At 44.8% G+C, this 16,949-nt stretch overlaps 1 long non-coding RNA gene across 1 annotated transcript; it reads left to right on the forward strand.

Annotated features, from left to right (window-relative positions):
• Nucleotides 1-6,061: 6,061 nt before the first annotated feature.
• Nucleotides 6,062-6,509, forward strand: LOC131969594 (uncharacterized). Its single transcript, XR_009394134.1, has 3 exons — nucleotides 6,062-6,150; nucleotides 6,238-6,332; nucleotides 6,466-6,509. It is a non-coding gene; the product is annotated as an uncharacterized LOC131969594 (long non-coding RNA).
• Nucleotides 6,510-16,949: the final 10,440 nt, after the last annotated feature.

Here is a 16,949-nt window from a genome sequence, read left to right on the forward strand (position 1 = left end):
CATTTAAACTGTAATGTCAGTTGAGCTACAGCTTTGTCTTAATTCTAGGAATACAGTGATGACAGATGTTTTTTCTTGAAGGTGTTTGACTTCAAAGCAAAAGAGATCCGAGTATATGATTCACTTGCTTACTACAAAAAAATCAGCAAAAGAGACATGGCCCTGCTGAAGTGAGTCACATAACATACAAGATTTATTATGTATTGATAAGGTAGTACAACAGTATGATAATAGCTAAATATTGCCACCTGCTTTTTTTTAGAAACGTCTTCAGATTTTCAGGCGGGCTTCAAGAGTGGACCGTCACATATCCCTCACAGTGGAGGCAGCAGGACTCTGTTAATTGTGGAGTATTTGTGTGTTCTGTAAGTTCTCGGTTCTATAAGGTACTTGACTTCCTGTTCAGTGCACTGATGGTCTGTGGGTTTATCAGTATCAATCGTTTTGCTATTAACTAGGCTGCTGAAAATGAGGTGAAAAATCTTGAGGCCACTGCGGAGGCTCTGACTCTCAGCCAGTGCAGGGCTCTTCGTCTGCACCATGCAACACAGATGATAAAAGATGTGAATGCAAAGGTTAGACTACTTGATCTCTTCATGTGTCTTCACTCTTTACTGGTAATAAAGAAAATGCTTAGGTTACAGCAAAGGTCTTTGTTACACAGGACTTCCCACTTACTGCGGCAGAAATGCTACAGGTGGAACAGGAGGAAGTCAAACTCCAGGAAGCTGAGGCCAAAAAGAGAGACTCCAGCAGCCATTGCCTGGCATGGCAAATAAAGTCATGTTTATTTCAGCGAGCAACTGGGACAACCAGGTTTGTACAGCAGGATTTGTACAGGAAGGTGTTACATCCTGCTGGGCATTGCTGCCTGTCGCACCTCCTCCGGTGCCCATGGGTCAGCTGCAGGGTCATCAGCCGGGAACCACCGTTCACCAACGTTTCGCTACTTTAATCCCGGAACGTCTCCTGGTGGCGTAGCAGTGACAGGGACGTCTCCCTGTCACCCCCTGCAGCTGATAGATGTTGTCCCTGCGGCTGTTGTCTGGGGGTTAGGTGTTGTTCCCCCAGCTTCTGTCCTTCCTCCGCAGCCAGAGCCAAAAGCTCCCTTTTTCCGCCTCCTCCGCCAGTTCCTTTGTTGCCTTCTTTAGCCTTCCTCCAGTGACTCCCACATCCTTCAGGAGGCGTATGGTCGACAACCCCATGAAGCCTCGGCATCCGACCTCCACTGGGTAGATGGTAGTCTTCCAGCCCGCCTCCCGACACTCAGCAGCCAGGTCGGAGTACTTGGCCTTTTTCCGTTCAAAGGCTGCCTCAATCCCTTCCTCTGTTGGTACAGTGAGCTCTATGAGGGCTACCGCTCTTGCCTTTGCAGACCAAGCCACTATGTCTGGCCGGAGAGATGTGGTGGTGATCTCTGTGGGAAACTGAAGCTTTCTGTCCAAGTCCACCTTAATGCTCCACTCCTGGCCGGGAGTGAAGGGCCTTGTTGTTTCTTTTTGCCTGATGCTTCCAATTCCTCCTTCCGCAATAAAGATGGTGGGGTCCTCTGCTGGCGATGGTATTCTGCTACCCTGTCTGCACTCCTCCAGCACCTCGGCTAGCTTTCTCAGGACCTGGTCGTGGCGCCATCTGTAGCGGCCCTGAGAGAGCGCGATTTTGCAGCCCGACAAGATATGCTGGAGGCTTGCGCTGGGAGCACTGCAGAGTGCACAACATTCCTCCTTTCCGAACCACTGGCTGAGGTTCCGAGGACAGGGAAGCGTGTCATACGTTGAGCGGATAAGGAAGCTGAGTCTTGCCTGTGGGATCTTCCACACGTCTGACCAACTGATGTTTCTGTTTGAGATTCCCTCCCAGGTAGTCCAGCCTCCTTGCCGACCCTGAGACACGGCCTTGATCTTGTAGCGGTCTTCCTCCATCCTTGTCACCTCCGCCACCACCATCTCCTTCCTTTCCTTGCGGTGGGCCTTGGACCAGAAGCGTGGTACATCTCCCCATCCTAGGCCTGCTCTTCCTACCTGGACTCTTTCCATGATTTCCTTGTGTTGCAGCCGACTGACAGCTCTGTCGACCTCGGTCTGGGCATTCCACTTGCGGCCCGTTAGGACCCTGGCGTTAGCTTTCCTCACTGACTCGTCTGTGGACTCCCGAAGCTCGAGCACCAACCTGGTCTTTTCTTGCCTGTAGCCCAGCTGCAGAGATTTCAATGGTAGCTGGAGCATGTTTCTCCCGAATAGGCCGGTTTCGGAGAGGCACCGTGGCAGCCCCAACCACTTTCGGATGAATGAGTTGGCTTTCCCATCCATCTTACTCACAGTCGATGAGGGGATCTCACTCATTTTCAGGGGCCACATTACTCTCTGGTAGAGAGTGAATTGGTAGCACCAGACCTTGTACTTCCCCGGGAGTTGGCTTTGGTCGATCCTCGCCAGGCCGTCAGAGAGCTGCTTCATGACAGCTTTCCCCATCTGCTTATCAGAAAGCTCGGCAGTGTACTGCCTCCCCAGGCTTTTGATGGGTTGCTCTGCGAGTAGTGGGATCTTTTCTCCTCCGACGACAAAGGTGGTGTTGTCGTTCCTGACTCCTCTCCTGAGTGACAGGCTACGGGACTTGGAGGGCTTGATCTTCATTCTTGCCCATGACATCAGCTCATCAATCCTCTTCAGAAGCCTTGATGTACATGGCGCTGTCTGAAGGAGGGTGGTGACGTCGTCCATGTAGCTCCTTAGCGGGGGAAGCCGCTGGCCAGTTGGCAGTTTGATTCCTCCTGCCATTTGCCTAGCAACGATGAGAATTATCTCAAATGCTGCGACAAATAGTATCGGAGAAATGGCACACCCCATCGCTATTCCGACTTCAAGCCGCTGCCACCCAGTGGTGAAGTCTTGGGCAGAGAAGCACATCTGCAGGTTGTTAAAGTAGCATGCTATCATGTTCCTAATACAAGTGGGTATGTGGAAGAACTCCATGGCGTAGGTGATCAGTTGGTGTGGGACTGATCCATATGCATTGGCAAGGTCAAGCCAGATGACGTGCAGGTCTGTCCTGTCCCGCTTAGCTCTCTGGATCTGGTCCCAGATCATTGTGGAGTGCTCCACACATCCTGGGAAACCTGGCACTCCTGCCTTCTGGCAGTTGGTGTCGATGTAGTTGTTTTGGAGCAGGTAGTCGGTCATCCTTCTGGCTAGCACTGAGAAGAAGATCTTTCCTTCTACGTTGAGGAGGGCGATGTTACGGAATTGGCCAATCTCTGTGGAGTTTGCTTCCTTGGGAATGAAAACTGCTACCGCTCTTTGCCACTCAGATGGAATGAGTTGTTTTTTCCAAATGGTTCTCATTAGGTACCATAGTAGCTCCAGTACCTTGGGGCAGTTCTTGTAGAGCTTGTAGGGGACTCCGTTGGGGCCTGGTGCAGAGGAGGACCTTGCCTTCTCCACAACTTGCCTGACCTCGCTGAGCTTGGGAGGCATGATGTTGAACTCAGCTGTTGGTTGTGCAGGCCGCGGTATGTATCCTGGTGTTCCTAAGGGGATACTCCTTTGTGGATCACTATACTGCTTCCTGACGTGCTGTTCCAACTGCTTACTGGTGGTTTCGAGCTTGCCAGTCTTCTTTTCCTCCAGCAGCTGTCTGGCATGCTTGAAGGGGTCCTTGAAGAAGCTGTCTCGCTCTTTTTGCTTCCGTTTGCTGCGTTTTCATATGCGTTCAGCTCTGCGTAGCATGGTTAGCCTCTTCCTGACCTCCTCCCACAAGGCTTTCAACCCTTCTTTCTCTGCCTGCGTTGCCTTTCTCCAGTTCTTGAGGAGTTGCCGTCGCCTTTGCACCAGTTGGAGGATTTCCTTTTCCCTCCTTCCCTTCTCTCTTTGGATGGTCCTCTGTCTGGGAACAATCTCACCAAACCTGTCCTTGCAGGTCCGGTATATGATGTCCCCAATCAGATTGAGCTTGGCCTCTGCCCCTCCATGCAGCGACTCCTCAAGGATCTTGATCAAGTGTGTGTCCAGTGTGCGCCATGCCTCTGCTTCGCTAGACTTTGGCCACTTGATCTTACTCCTTCTGGCGGCTTTCTTGGTCTCTGTGTTTGGCTCTTCCCTGTCTGGCGCGGTGAGGACTGGGTCTTCGTGCTCGCGTTGGGGCTCGTTCTCCACCAGTGGACCTTCCTCCTCTGTTACCCTCACGCCGTCAGCAGCATTGGGTCCATTGGCTCTGTGGTTTTTGCCCTGGCTTTTGGTCCCTCTTGTCTCACCTGCTGTTGCAGTGCAAGGTTGCTGTTGGCCCTTCTGTCCACATCTTGCTTTCCCCTGGTGGATTCGTATGCCCCTAAACGTGGTCACTTTCTCCCATCCACATGCACACTTTCGGAGGATCTTCTCCTCATTTCCTGATGTTCTGGTTTTCTCATAGTCCTTTTCCATTGCTGTCGTCACCGTGTTATCCGTCCTGTTGGGCCCATCTTCCATCCCGCCTCTCGGAGGGCCCTCGGGTTGTTGCTTGCTGTGGTTCTTCGTAGTTAGAGTTGGGTGTCTCTCTATTGAGAGACCAGTGGGTTGGGTAACTAGGCGCCTACGCCCAGTGCGGTCTTTCCCTGCTGTCATCCAGTCTCTCCTGGACGTCCTCCAGTCTTCCCTGGACTCCAACTGCCCTATTCACAGTAGACGCTGGGTTCGCCAGAACTTCAGGATTTGTACAGGAAGGTGTTACATCCTGCTGGGCATTGCTGCCTGTCGCACCTCCTCCGGTGCCCATGGGTCAGCTGCAGGGTCATCAGAGAAATGACAACCTGGAATATTATGGAATTATGGACCAATTTTGTAGTACTTGATGAAGTGGAAAGTATTGGTAAAGTTGTCTCACTTCTGTTTTCACCAGTGTTTTCCATGACCACATAAAAAACTATCCATGGGTGCAATGCACAGTTTGTAAAAACTGGCTGCATTTTCAGTGTGCTGGTGTGGAGGGCAACTGGACTTCAAAAGATTTCTTTTGTGGATGCAACCTTGTCCCAGATGTGTAAGAATGATGTACTACATTTCAGACCCATTTATGCCACTGAAGTGAAGTCACCTAATTGTTATGGTTTTCTTTGTTAAAAAAATAGAAAATGCCAGGAGGAATTTCCCCTAATGTGTCCAGTTAATCTCTTTAAAAATATCTTTTAGGTCATTTAGGTTATCATGAGTAGGTTTTATTACTGCAAACATTCAAATTTCACCTTGTTACACAAAGCAGGGTTTTAGCCTGTAGCTAAATATGAAAAGGTTAGAGGCTAATTATCTGAAATGTGCACTTTGATATATTTGGTCATGTAACACTCTCAAAGTTAGACATGTTAAGATCTTGGTCCAATTTGGGCCTGTCTTTTGTCTTTAACAGAGACACCATCCTTGAGTCTGTTAAAGCAGACCAAATTCTGACAGATGGAGACATAAAGGTAACAGCATGAGCTGTACATTTGTTTAACCTATATGGCATTTATTAATTACACAAATTGTTAGGTTGTAATCATGTAATAAATATATTTAATATTACAGAATTTGGAGAGAGACCTACAGAGTGGACATGCTCTGTCCAACAGAATGTATCTGTGGCGGCACCGAGGATTTGATCCAGCCGTTCGAAAATACTACAGCGAACATTGCACTATTTTCAGTGACACAAAGGTATGCACGGGGTTCTCTTTTGTCTTATTTGCACACATTCCTGTCTTCAAATAATTGAAACAACATTATGTGAGTGACTAATATCTTGAAATCACAGTTTTCTAGAAGTTATATTCCCAAACAATTTTGTGAAAATTTTGAAAGTAATGTATGACAACCTTTTGGGAAGAAGTCTTCCCAAAAGAAGAGAAATCCTGGTGAATGGGAGGAATGACATGACTTTTAGGCAGAGGGTGGGGAAAGAGAGGAATTGATAAATAGTGACAATATTGCCTTGCTAGTTTACAATTGCCCAGTTTCACATTGTATCTATGTCTGTATCATTAATCTCCTCGGTCAGCATGGTATTTAAAAATGTTTTTAAATGTTTTGTCTTCAATTGTTAACCCAGACAGAGGAAATTATCGAGCGACTGGAAAAAATCCTATCAGTGCCTGGACCTGAAGCAGAGAAGCAGCAATTCCTTTCACAGGTCATTTTGCCAGAGGTGAGCAAAACCATGTATTTATTATTATTATTAGTAGTAGCAGTAGTAGTAGTATTGTTGTGGTTGATTATCATGCTTGTTTTGTAGATTTTGATTAAGTGGTTGCAAAACAACAGCAATATGTGCCGATACCAAGCAGAATCTTTGCTTATGAAGAGCACACCTTTCCAGGACAAGACAAGGTAAAGGACATGGTTTGTGTTGTGGCTGTGCATTCACAAAATTACTTTATCTTTTCTATCTGTTTTGGCATAAATTAGTTTGGCAGGTGAAATTAACAAAATTGCAGATACTTATCTTTTATTGTTTTTCCAGAGCTGACGAGATCACTACAGGGAACCGAGAAAGCTCAGAAGAGGTAAGACATTTCTGAAGACAATCAATCACTCACTAACTGTTAAACTTGAATATATTTCATATGTCAAAGCAGTGTCGGTGTCTTTAATGTTGGTACATAGTTTGACTGACAGTCAATTAATTTCTGCACTCAGCAACAAAAACTAAGTATATGTGAAGTTGCTCTGATCCACTTGAAAACTGGGTTGCTGAAAGTATCAAATTGATTCTTACTATTAAATGCAATACACTGCAACAACAAAGCTGTTAAGTGGCAAGAGCCCACTTCACTTGCTCAAAGGCGACACCTGATGGTGAAGATTGTACATAACGCTCACAATCACCAGAACTGTTAGATTGAAATTATGAACCTTGAAGCTTGGATAGGGGCCTCTCACAGGTGTCTTACTGCAGACCACGCAGATTAAGTATTTCATATGCAAGGTGAATTTGGGAGCTGTCTTGAATTACACAAATGCTGATTAAAACAGTATTCTGTTCAAAATTATGTACAGCAAATACTCAACAATTTTGAGGCATTATTTGATAACAACACAAATATGTGGCCTACGAGGCCTATATGTATTTGGACCACACTTAATTTTTTCCTTTTCTGCAGGAAAATATCTTGTTAAAAGATTGCATGACTGCAGCTGACTGGTGCAGCAAGGAAAACTTCAATGGAGGACTAAAACTTCCTGGCGTCCTTTCAATGGAAAAAGAAGAACAAATTGAGGCCCTCAGTGAGCTTCAAAACTGGAAATGTGATGTTGAAGAGGATTCGCCAGCAGAAATGTTCACGTTTGTGTTTAAAAAAAAAAAAGACTATGACAAATTCTGTGAGAAACTCCTAGATGAGGAAAATTACAAAGTTTTTGCCAGGTTCGAGGAACCTGAGGAAGAGGCTTAACCTAGCCTAAATAAAAAGAGTGGAAAAAAAAGCTAAATAGTGTCTTCATTTCCGTGCTGTGGAGAGTAACAGAACCAACAGGGAAAAAGTTAACACATACACACACACGCACGCATGCACACACACACACACACACACACACACACACCTCAACCCAGGTGCACGGAAGTGCCACGGCTATCTCCCCCAAACAGTGGCATGTGCCGCGTCATCTACCCCAAACAGCGGCATGTGCCGTGGCATCTAGTGGCATGTGCCGTGGCATCTCCCCCAAACAGCGGCATGTGCCGTGGCATCTAGCTGCATGTGCCGTGGCATCTCCCCGAAACAGTGGCATCTCCCCCAAACAGCGGCATGTGCCGTGGCATCTAGCGGCATGAGCCGTGGCATCTCCCCGAAACAGTGGCATCTCCCCCAAACAGCGGCATGTGCCGTGGCATCTAGTGGCATGAGCCGTGGCATCTCCCCGAAACAGTGGCATCTCCCCCAAACAGCGGCATGTGCCTTGGCATCTAGTGGCATGTGCCGTGGCATCTCCCCGAAACAGTGGCATCTCCCCCAAACAGCGGCATGTGCCGTGGCATCTCCCCCAAACAGCGGCATGTGCCGTGGCATCTAGTGGCATGTGCCGTGGCATCTCCCCCAAACAGCGGCATGAGCCGTGGCATCTAGGGGCATCTCCCCGAAACAGTGGCATCTCCCCCAAACAGCGGCATGTGCCGTGGCATCTAGTGGCATGTGCCGTGGCATCTCCCCCAAACAGTGGCATGTGCTACGACGCTAGCGGCACCTCGCTGTGGCATCCGGGGGTGCCACTAGAGATGCCGCAGCGAGGTGCCGCTGCCACGATTTGCGCTTGCCCTTACTCAAAGCAGTGCTGACAGTACTCCTCACCTGCTTGAATACAAGTGAAACATCTTGGGTGGGGGCGTGGCACTGAGTAATATCGCTGTGGGGCAAACCTTTGTTGGAACTGGGCTGTTCCCCTCATTTGTCCACGACCAAAAGCTTGCTGGTATTCCTGTACTGCGGCTGGCGACTGCTGGTGGTAAAATGGCATGGCATTAGATTCAGTTTTATAGAGTGAGTGCTGGGGGGGTGAAAACACTGGATAGACGGTGGGAACATTTACTGGTTCTCTGCTTGGCAAGGGATACTTTGGGGGTGCAGGTGTGGACTTTTGGATAGTTTCCCTGATTTGTGAGACCTCGGCTCTCAAATCTTTCAACATCACCATATCAGAGCGCATTTCTTTTATCTCAGAAAGCAGATCAGGGGGCAGAGAGGCTGTGCTCTGTCGGGTGATGTTTTTCTTCTCCACCGGGACTTCACTTGACTGGACTGTATTCACATGAGATGCTCGTGATGGGGCAGCATGTTTCTTTTTGTCCTGTAGTTCTTTTTCATTGGTGCAGGCAATGTTCAGCTTCTCCAGCAGTAGTTCATCCGAAGTGTTTGTTTGCAGGAGGTAAGGCTGTAGGTAACTTTTAATATTGTCATTCTGTAGGCCAGTTAGGACAGTATGCATGAATAAACTCCGGATCAGTGCTGGGTCATATTTCAAACCTGAGTCAGCTTCCTGAGAGGCAAAGAGAATTTTCTGTCTCAAGTCCATTGCCCGAATTAGGAAATTCTGAGGAGTCTCCTTACTGCCTTGCACTTCAGATGTGAGTTGTTTATATAACTCAGTGGCGCCCCTCTCCTGGTAATGACATCTAAGAATCCTGCGAAGGGCAGGCAGTGTCAGTTTTCCTTTTCCCTCAAGGTAACTTCTTAGCTGCAGGCCTGGTGTGATGGCACGGATAACAGCATCAATGATCTCTGACTCTGGGTAGTCTTTGCTGAGCCCACTTTCAATTTGTCTGGCCAGGCTGGAAAAGGTAAGCTTATCTTTTTGTCCCGGCTCACCTATCTGGCCTGATATTTTAAAATCTTTGCGCCACATGTTGCCATTAGGGGTGGGTTGGGGCATACTCTTTACTGAGGTGCTGGACTTTGCAGGGGGGATTGTGCTTGTGTTCACAAGTCCATACAAGGCATTCTCTTTTTCTTGTAAGGACAACTTCAGTGCCTCTACCTCTTTCTTTAGTTTTTCTTGTTCATCAGTTTGAGCCACATTTTCAGGTTCATTAAGGTTAGTTGACATTTGGACCTGGTCTATAATGTCTTGAATATTAAGGAGATCTGACATACCCTCATCCTCTAAGTCGGCCAGCTCTTCCCTCTCGAGATACTCTATTACATGTGTAATTAATTTACTGCGAGTTTTACCAGTCACATGTTGCTCTCCTGGTCCTGATATCTGAAGTATGTTGCATACTTTAATCAGTTGTGTTACAGTCAGTTTGTACAGTGCTCCTTTAATTTCCAGCCGCAGCTCCTCAGATTCAGACTCCATTTTATTAGAGTTGGACATAAGCAGTAAAACAGGTTTTCAGTTGACTTTATTGGCCCCTTTGCTGCTCCCTAGTGGTCACTTTTGCTCACTTCAGGATACAAGTTGCCGGTTCATCTGAAAACTGCCTGCCTTGACTGCCTTTCTTGCCTTGTTTCTCTGATGCCTGGGTAGTTTTGGGGGATGATCGACGCGAGGTGTCCACTACAGCTCAGGGATGGTCCTCAAGCCAAACATCCCAGCGGTGCCTCCAAATGTTGCGCCCTCTGAAGAGGGAAATGTAAATGAAAAGGACAGGACACGATTGAATCCTTTTGCCAGCTTCATTACAAGTCAAGAAAACATAATTCATACATTTAACACTGTCATGTACTCATTAAGACACAACACTACACGAGAACAACATCCCTGAGAACGCACACACAGTATCTCTCTCAGACGTTTAACACGGGAGCCACAGGTGGCTAGTTAGCTTAGCCACTGCTAATAAACAACGCTTCACCAGCGACACACAACAAAAGATACAAAACAACACTCCCGACAACTCTCCGTTTTACGTCCGGGCACTCATGAATCATAAACAAAAAACACCTACAACCACATTACACAATTACTGTGTTTCCTGTACCTGAAGAGGGAAATGTAAATGAAAAGGACAGGACACGATTGAATCCTTTTGCCAGCTTCATTACAAGTGAAGCGTTGAGCGGCAAAGGCTCCCTCCTCAGGCCTGCAGGCAAAACCACTGAAAAAACACATCCTCCCAACATCAGTGTGCACTGTTATGAAGCTTTAAAGTTTAAACCATTGAACATGTATTTTAATGCATTTTACTCAACCCTTAACCCATGAACTCATATTTTTAATACCTTAAATGAATTATGAAGTTTTTAACCCTTTTTTAAATATAATTTTACCAAACATATTTATTCTATTTATTCTATGTCTATGTCTTTAACCACACATGAAATCATACTATCACATATGCTGACAGCTCGAGGTATTATTTGCAATCAGTGAAGGCTAAAGTGCATTAAAAAGCCTGATGTAACACAGCTTTTACTGCATAATGAAAAGGGAAGGTTTCAAACATACAACATACAAAACCAGTTGAAACAACAGAATATGATTTAATTAGGAGGTATATATGTTGATAATACAAATGTTGTAAGATGGTGTAAATCTGCTTCTATGTACCAGTCCTGTTCAAGAAAACCTCATAGTCCCAGGACGTTTTTTGGCACTTTGCAAGCCAACAGAGTATTTCCAGCTTCCACACACTCTGTCACACCTGTTGCTGGAAGAGAAACACAAAAGAAGTCATCAGCAGTATGAGTGTGGGTAAACAGCTGGTTTAAACCATCACAAAGTGTTAGAAACAACACTTATTATTCTGGCTGTTACCATTCTGAGTACGGAGCCACGACACAGCCTTCATAGCCAGAAGCTCCCACTCTTCCTGAGCATCCATCTTGAAACCATGAAGCCAGATCAGAGCCAAAATGGTGGCCCACACATCCTGCTTCATCTGCTTCACCTGCTTCACCAAACCAAAGGAAGAAACATGGAAGAAGAATGACACGGTTTGTCCTTTCTGGGCTTCTGCACAATCATGGTGGTACAATATGTCCACTACTGTGAACAGGACCCACTCCCTGTGTAGACATGAAGGGTTAATTCTAAGCTAAAGACATATTTTAATTATTATAAACAAATGATAACATAGTTATGATTGTTATATGCTGCTTCAACCGACAGAGGCCCGAAATCATGCACACTGCTCCTTTAACCCATTAAGGCCTAAAGCGCCTGGAAAAAAATGCCTGGAAAGCCTATGGGCGATTTTCAAATGACCCCCTAAAACCTGAAGTTTTTCTGGAAATTCAACACCTACTAAATAATAGATTTTTCAGCCTCTGTAGCAGATAAAAATGAAATTCAAAAAGTATTTGAGAGCTTATACCCGTGGCTTTTTTGTCCAAACCTTCAATAAAGTTTCTTTTTAAATCAACAAACTCAGCAAATGTTACATTTGGCTGAATAAAAAATCCTATGCATAATACTAATACATGCCCATTAGCAAGATGCAAACATTAGCCTACTGTAATAAAAAATAAAAAAATTATCATAATAATAATAATAAATAATAATAATACATTTTATATATTGCACTTTTCAGGGTACTCAACGACGCATAAAGTAATATAAGACATAAACAGTCATGATTTCTTATATCATCATCACAATCAATTAGCCTATTATTATTATTATTATTATTATTATTAATATTATTAATAATATTATTATTATCTCCAGATGGCCACAAATCTGTCTGTTCTTCGGTGAAAATATGTCGTCTAAAAACATATTCCTCATCCATAAATGCCGGTCGATTGGTTCCGAGGGTTCAAAGTCCGGATCAGCAATTAAATCATCGGCGCTGTTTTCATCTAGATCGCTTCCTATCCGTCACTTACTGCTGAGCTCCTCCGCTATAGTCGACTTCCTCCATGATTTAAAGTTCTGGAAAAGTCCAATGTTGCATTGTGACACTCCCGCATGTATTCTGATCATGATTCTGATGCATTTCATTGTCCAAGAGACCGAAAATAGGTGGAAAAAAAATACAAATACTACAAAATGACATATCCGCTGTCCCGGCCTTAATGGTAGAGTGACGTAACAGCGCTCCCGACTTTAATGGTAGAAATGTGGTTATGCTTTCCCGGCGTCAATGGGTTAAATAGAGTGAACAATATATCAGCAAATAGTGACCCACCAAAGCAGGTTTGGGTTTTTCCACCTCCTCGCTGGTCTTTCCAAGTGCAGCAGCCAGAGCTGGATCCAGCACCCAGCAGCCAGACGCCTTCTGGAGGGAGACCAGCTGCAGCAGAGGGTCTCTGGTCTACAATACAGGAGTTTAGTTTTTAACACACACAACATTTGAACAGTTGACATGTTTTAAGAATTGTGTGGGTGTTGATTGTGCTTTGTGTTTCAGTAGTTTCACCTGTGGGAACCTGAATTCTTCTTCACCTGATTGATAACGTCTTTGGTGTTCCCCACCTCTCCGTCAGCAAAGACAAATAGCTACGAAGGAACATTTTTAAGTCACATTGTGTTTTATCTGGATTTTGTTTTATAACTATTGTTCCTGTTAGCCAAGGTAGATAGATAGTTAATGCCCAGATATTACAAACTGAATGAACTAACAAATGAACTCACTGTCAACTATGGACTACTTTTGAGCTCGCAAAATTACATATTGAATGAAATTCTGCGACCAAAGGGGGATTTTGGAACCACAGGTATGCCACAGATGGTATTTGTTTATTTGTATACACTCTACTGGTTTGAATGTAAAGGCAACAGCATTCTGGATCCCATTGTTCTCCAACAGAGGAAACTAACCTCTTCCAGGAATCGAGTTACGTTATATTGTCCCAAGTGTGATCATTTCATTGGCCAAAAAGACCTCTGTCACCACAGGAAGTCTCACTGGTTATATATAACTCTGAGAACCCATTCCTCATCCTTTCTCTTTGTCCAGCCTCTCAAGGGGAGGGCCATATTATCTTTCTTCAGCATCTGGCTTGGGACACACAGGCTCCAGAGGACAGGACTTGGTGACTCCTGCTGTATTCTCTAAAATGAGAGGGTCTGCAGCTCTGTGCATCAAGATTTTAATTAGTGAAAATAAAGTTTACTACAACAGCAGTCAGCCCAGGAACCAGGACAGCAGGTCTCTAAATTCCCTCAAATGTAATCACTGTGATATCTGTGTAGGTTATTTGGTCTTAGGCTTTGCCACAGCACTAGAAGTTGAATGTTTCTTGTCTTGCTTTACACAGACAACGTCCTGCATGCAATTTAACTCTGCTTTACTAATTATTTTGAAAATGACACACAGATACTTTAAATTGTCTTCTTACACACACATACACATCTGAGGAGGAATTCAAAGGTGGCAGGTGGCTGTTTGTTTCTGTCCTCCACGCCTCAAACATGATAAGGTAAGACAAAGACCTTCCCCCTCTGTTCCATCTTTGTTTATGGATTTACGACTCCTTGGGCCTCATTCATGAAACGTGAGCAGAACGAATTTGTGTGTAAACCGTTCGCAGACGGAAATTTACGTGCATCTCCGCATTCATCAATATTTTAGTAGCGCCGATCTTTTCGTAGCTACTAACAAAATCTACACATGCCGCTGACCACACGTAGTGCTTGTGTAAATTTAAGAACGCATATAAATAATGCTCGTCACTGTTGGAAATTACAATTTTAATTCATAATGCGTTCTGTTATGTACACAATACGCAGATGCCTTTGAAACATGTGATATAAACATGACAAACGATTAAAAATATAACATATTTAGTTAAATTAGTTGGCAATTGGCGGGATTAAGATTCAGATTAAACTCATAATTGTGAATTATCTATGTAAATTGACGCATCCTGCCTGCAGTTCTCAGAGGTATCATTAAATTAATGCCAGAGTATATCCAATTTCCATACGGCGCACAACGGCAGACAGAAGTAATGCAGGGGTTCAGCGCAGTTGCAAACATGCCAGGTGTTATCGGTGCCATAGACTGCACACACGTACGCATCAAGGCTCCATCCGGTGATGCATTTGCTTGCATTAACCGGAAAAACTTTCATTCCGTGAATGTGCAACTGATCTGTGACGCGAAGTGTGTGTTGTTAAACATTGTGGCACGGTGGCCCGGTGGGACGCATGACGCATTCATCCTGCGTAATTGCGCAGTTGGCACGCGTTTGGAGGATGGAGCTGTGAGAGACGGCTGGCTCATTGGTAAGAATATAGCCTGCATAATCACATGTGTGTGTTATATATGGACTTACCTTTCTATATCCATAGGGGATAGGGGTTACCCACTGACGCCGTGGCTTATGACCCCACTGGCCAGCCCGCAGACACCACAGGAGCATACAATGAGGCGCACGCGGCTACTCGGGCCGTTGTAGAGCGCACCAACGGGGTATTTGGACTCTGAGCGTCCTCCTCCTGTGGCAGATGTACTTTTTTGTGTGCGCTAATGCGTTTCTTTGCGTCAAGTTTAATGTCAAACCATTTACGTTTAACCTCGGACGTAGTTCTTTGCACTACAGAAACCACATTTACTGCGTCCGTCACCTCCCTCCACGCTTTCGCTTTGCCTGTCCCTGTCACACCACTACTAACAGATGAAAATAAAAAATTTTTTTTGGACTCCACTTCTCCCAAAATAACTTCAATCTCCGCTTCGGAAAAATTCTTTTTTCTTTCTCGTTCTTTTTTTCTTTGTGCCATGACTGACAGGTCGACAGGATGCCTCTACACACCTCCTTATATGGTGGTCATTAGCAATTCATGGGCGGGGTTCATGCTAATTGCTGATTATCGGGAGCGCGCTGCCACCTTACGATGGATTGGCATTCATGATCATACACACGTGTTTACGATCAGATCTGAGTTTCCCGCGGCGTTCATGAATCCGGAGTAGGTTTTTAGTAGCGTAGGCTTTTATGTGCAAATCTACGCACAAATCTACTAACGTTTCATGAATGAGGCCCCTTGTCTGTAAGCCGTGTGGCAATTTTGATAACTTAGACAACATCTTGCCTTACAGCAATCCCCCCCACACACACTCTCCATCTCTCACACACACAGATTGTAAATACTCTGCTAGATGAGACATTGTGTGTTTTCTTTTGTCTAACTTAATGTTTTACTTAACTTTACTTATGTGTGAGTGATGCCAACCTCTTCTATGAAAAGATTACCATATTCCTTCAACCATTACTAAACATAAATATGGTAATAATTATGAAGTTAAATAATAATCAGAGTTCCAAATCTTTTTTCTGTTTTACAAAGTGGTGCCCCATCTCAAGGTGACTTAGAGTATATCAAGTCATATCAGTTAATATAATTAATTATCTATGGTAATTATTAAAAATTCTGATAGCCATCTCAACATACGCTTTTGAACTGTGAAACCCACACAAGTGGTGTTCAGGTTTGAGGCATATGTAAACCCAAACAGTGGCAAGAATGGACTTTTAAAAAACAATCTGTTAGATAAGGATTGCACTTGAAAAGTAAAAAAAAAAAAAAAAAGAACGTTAGTATGTTCTTTCGAAATGGTATCATCATGTCAGCAAAAAAATTTGTACAACTGGTTTGTCATGTTGTGTGTGTGTGTGTGTATTACTTGTCTAGGTTGATTGGGAATGCAGCTCTGGCTGTAAATGTGTTTGAGGGGCTCAAGGATCTCTGTTCCTCCCAGATCAGCCTTCATCTCCTCAACTTTCTTCAGAGCCTCTTCCATGGTCTGCTGGCTGTACTCCACACTCTTACTGCCATCAACAAACACACGCATGCACAAACAGTGACATCAAATGCAGAAACTAATCTATTAGATTGAGTGGACTGAGGGAGTGACTAACGGGAAGACATGTTCATATCTGGACCCAAAAGTGAACATGTTGAAATAGCAGCCCATTGGTAAACTCTTCAACAGGAGCAGCAGAGTATCCTTAAAGGAAGAGAGAAAAGTTCATGAAGGCCACTATGTGAGAGAAACACTAGGAATGATTTATGATGTAAGTTACACATATAGATACCCTGGCACTCTTCATACGTTCCCCCTGCATACTTCCAGATCGATCCAGTAAGAACACAAACTCTCCACATGAGGCGACTGAAGACATCACTGTAATGTCCAGTTAAAATGAGGACTGCAGTGTGAGCATGCGCAGTAGAGTGTGTACGGCAAGTAGCAAGGTTTTGCGATCTGTGTATGTGTTACTGACGGAGCCGCCATTAAAGGAGTTAAAGCTAAGAACTCAGACTGTTTACTGACTGTTACATGGTGTCAGAAGTTAACCATGGCAAAGTTTCCACCGCCGGATAACTTCGACTTCACCCACCCGGAGCTGTGGCCTGAATGGAAGCAGAGGTTCCACAGGTACAGAAAGGCGACCAAACTCGACAAAGAGGACGAAGAAGTGCAAATGTGTACTCTGCTGTATTCGCTCGGTAGTGAAGCCGAACACCAGTGATGGGAATAACGGCGTTATAAGTAACGGCGTTAGTAACGGCGTTACTTTTTTCAGTAACGAGTAATCTATCTGATTACTTTTCCCA

This window comes from Centropristis striata, chromosome 4 (assembly GCF_030273125.1).
Source record: "Centropristis striata isolate RG_2023a ecotype Rhode Island chromosome 4, C.striata_1.0, whole genome shotgun sequence".
NCBI classification, from domain to species: Eukaryota; Metazoa; Chordata; class Actinopteri; order Perciformes; family Serranidae; genus Centropristis; species Centropristis striata.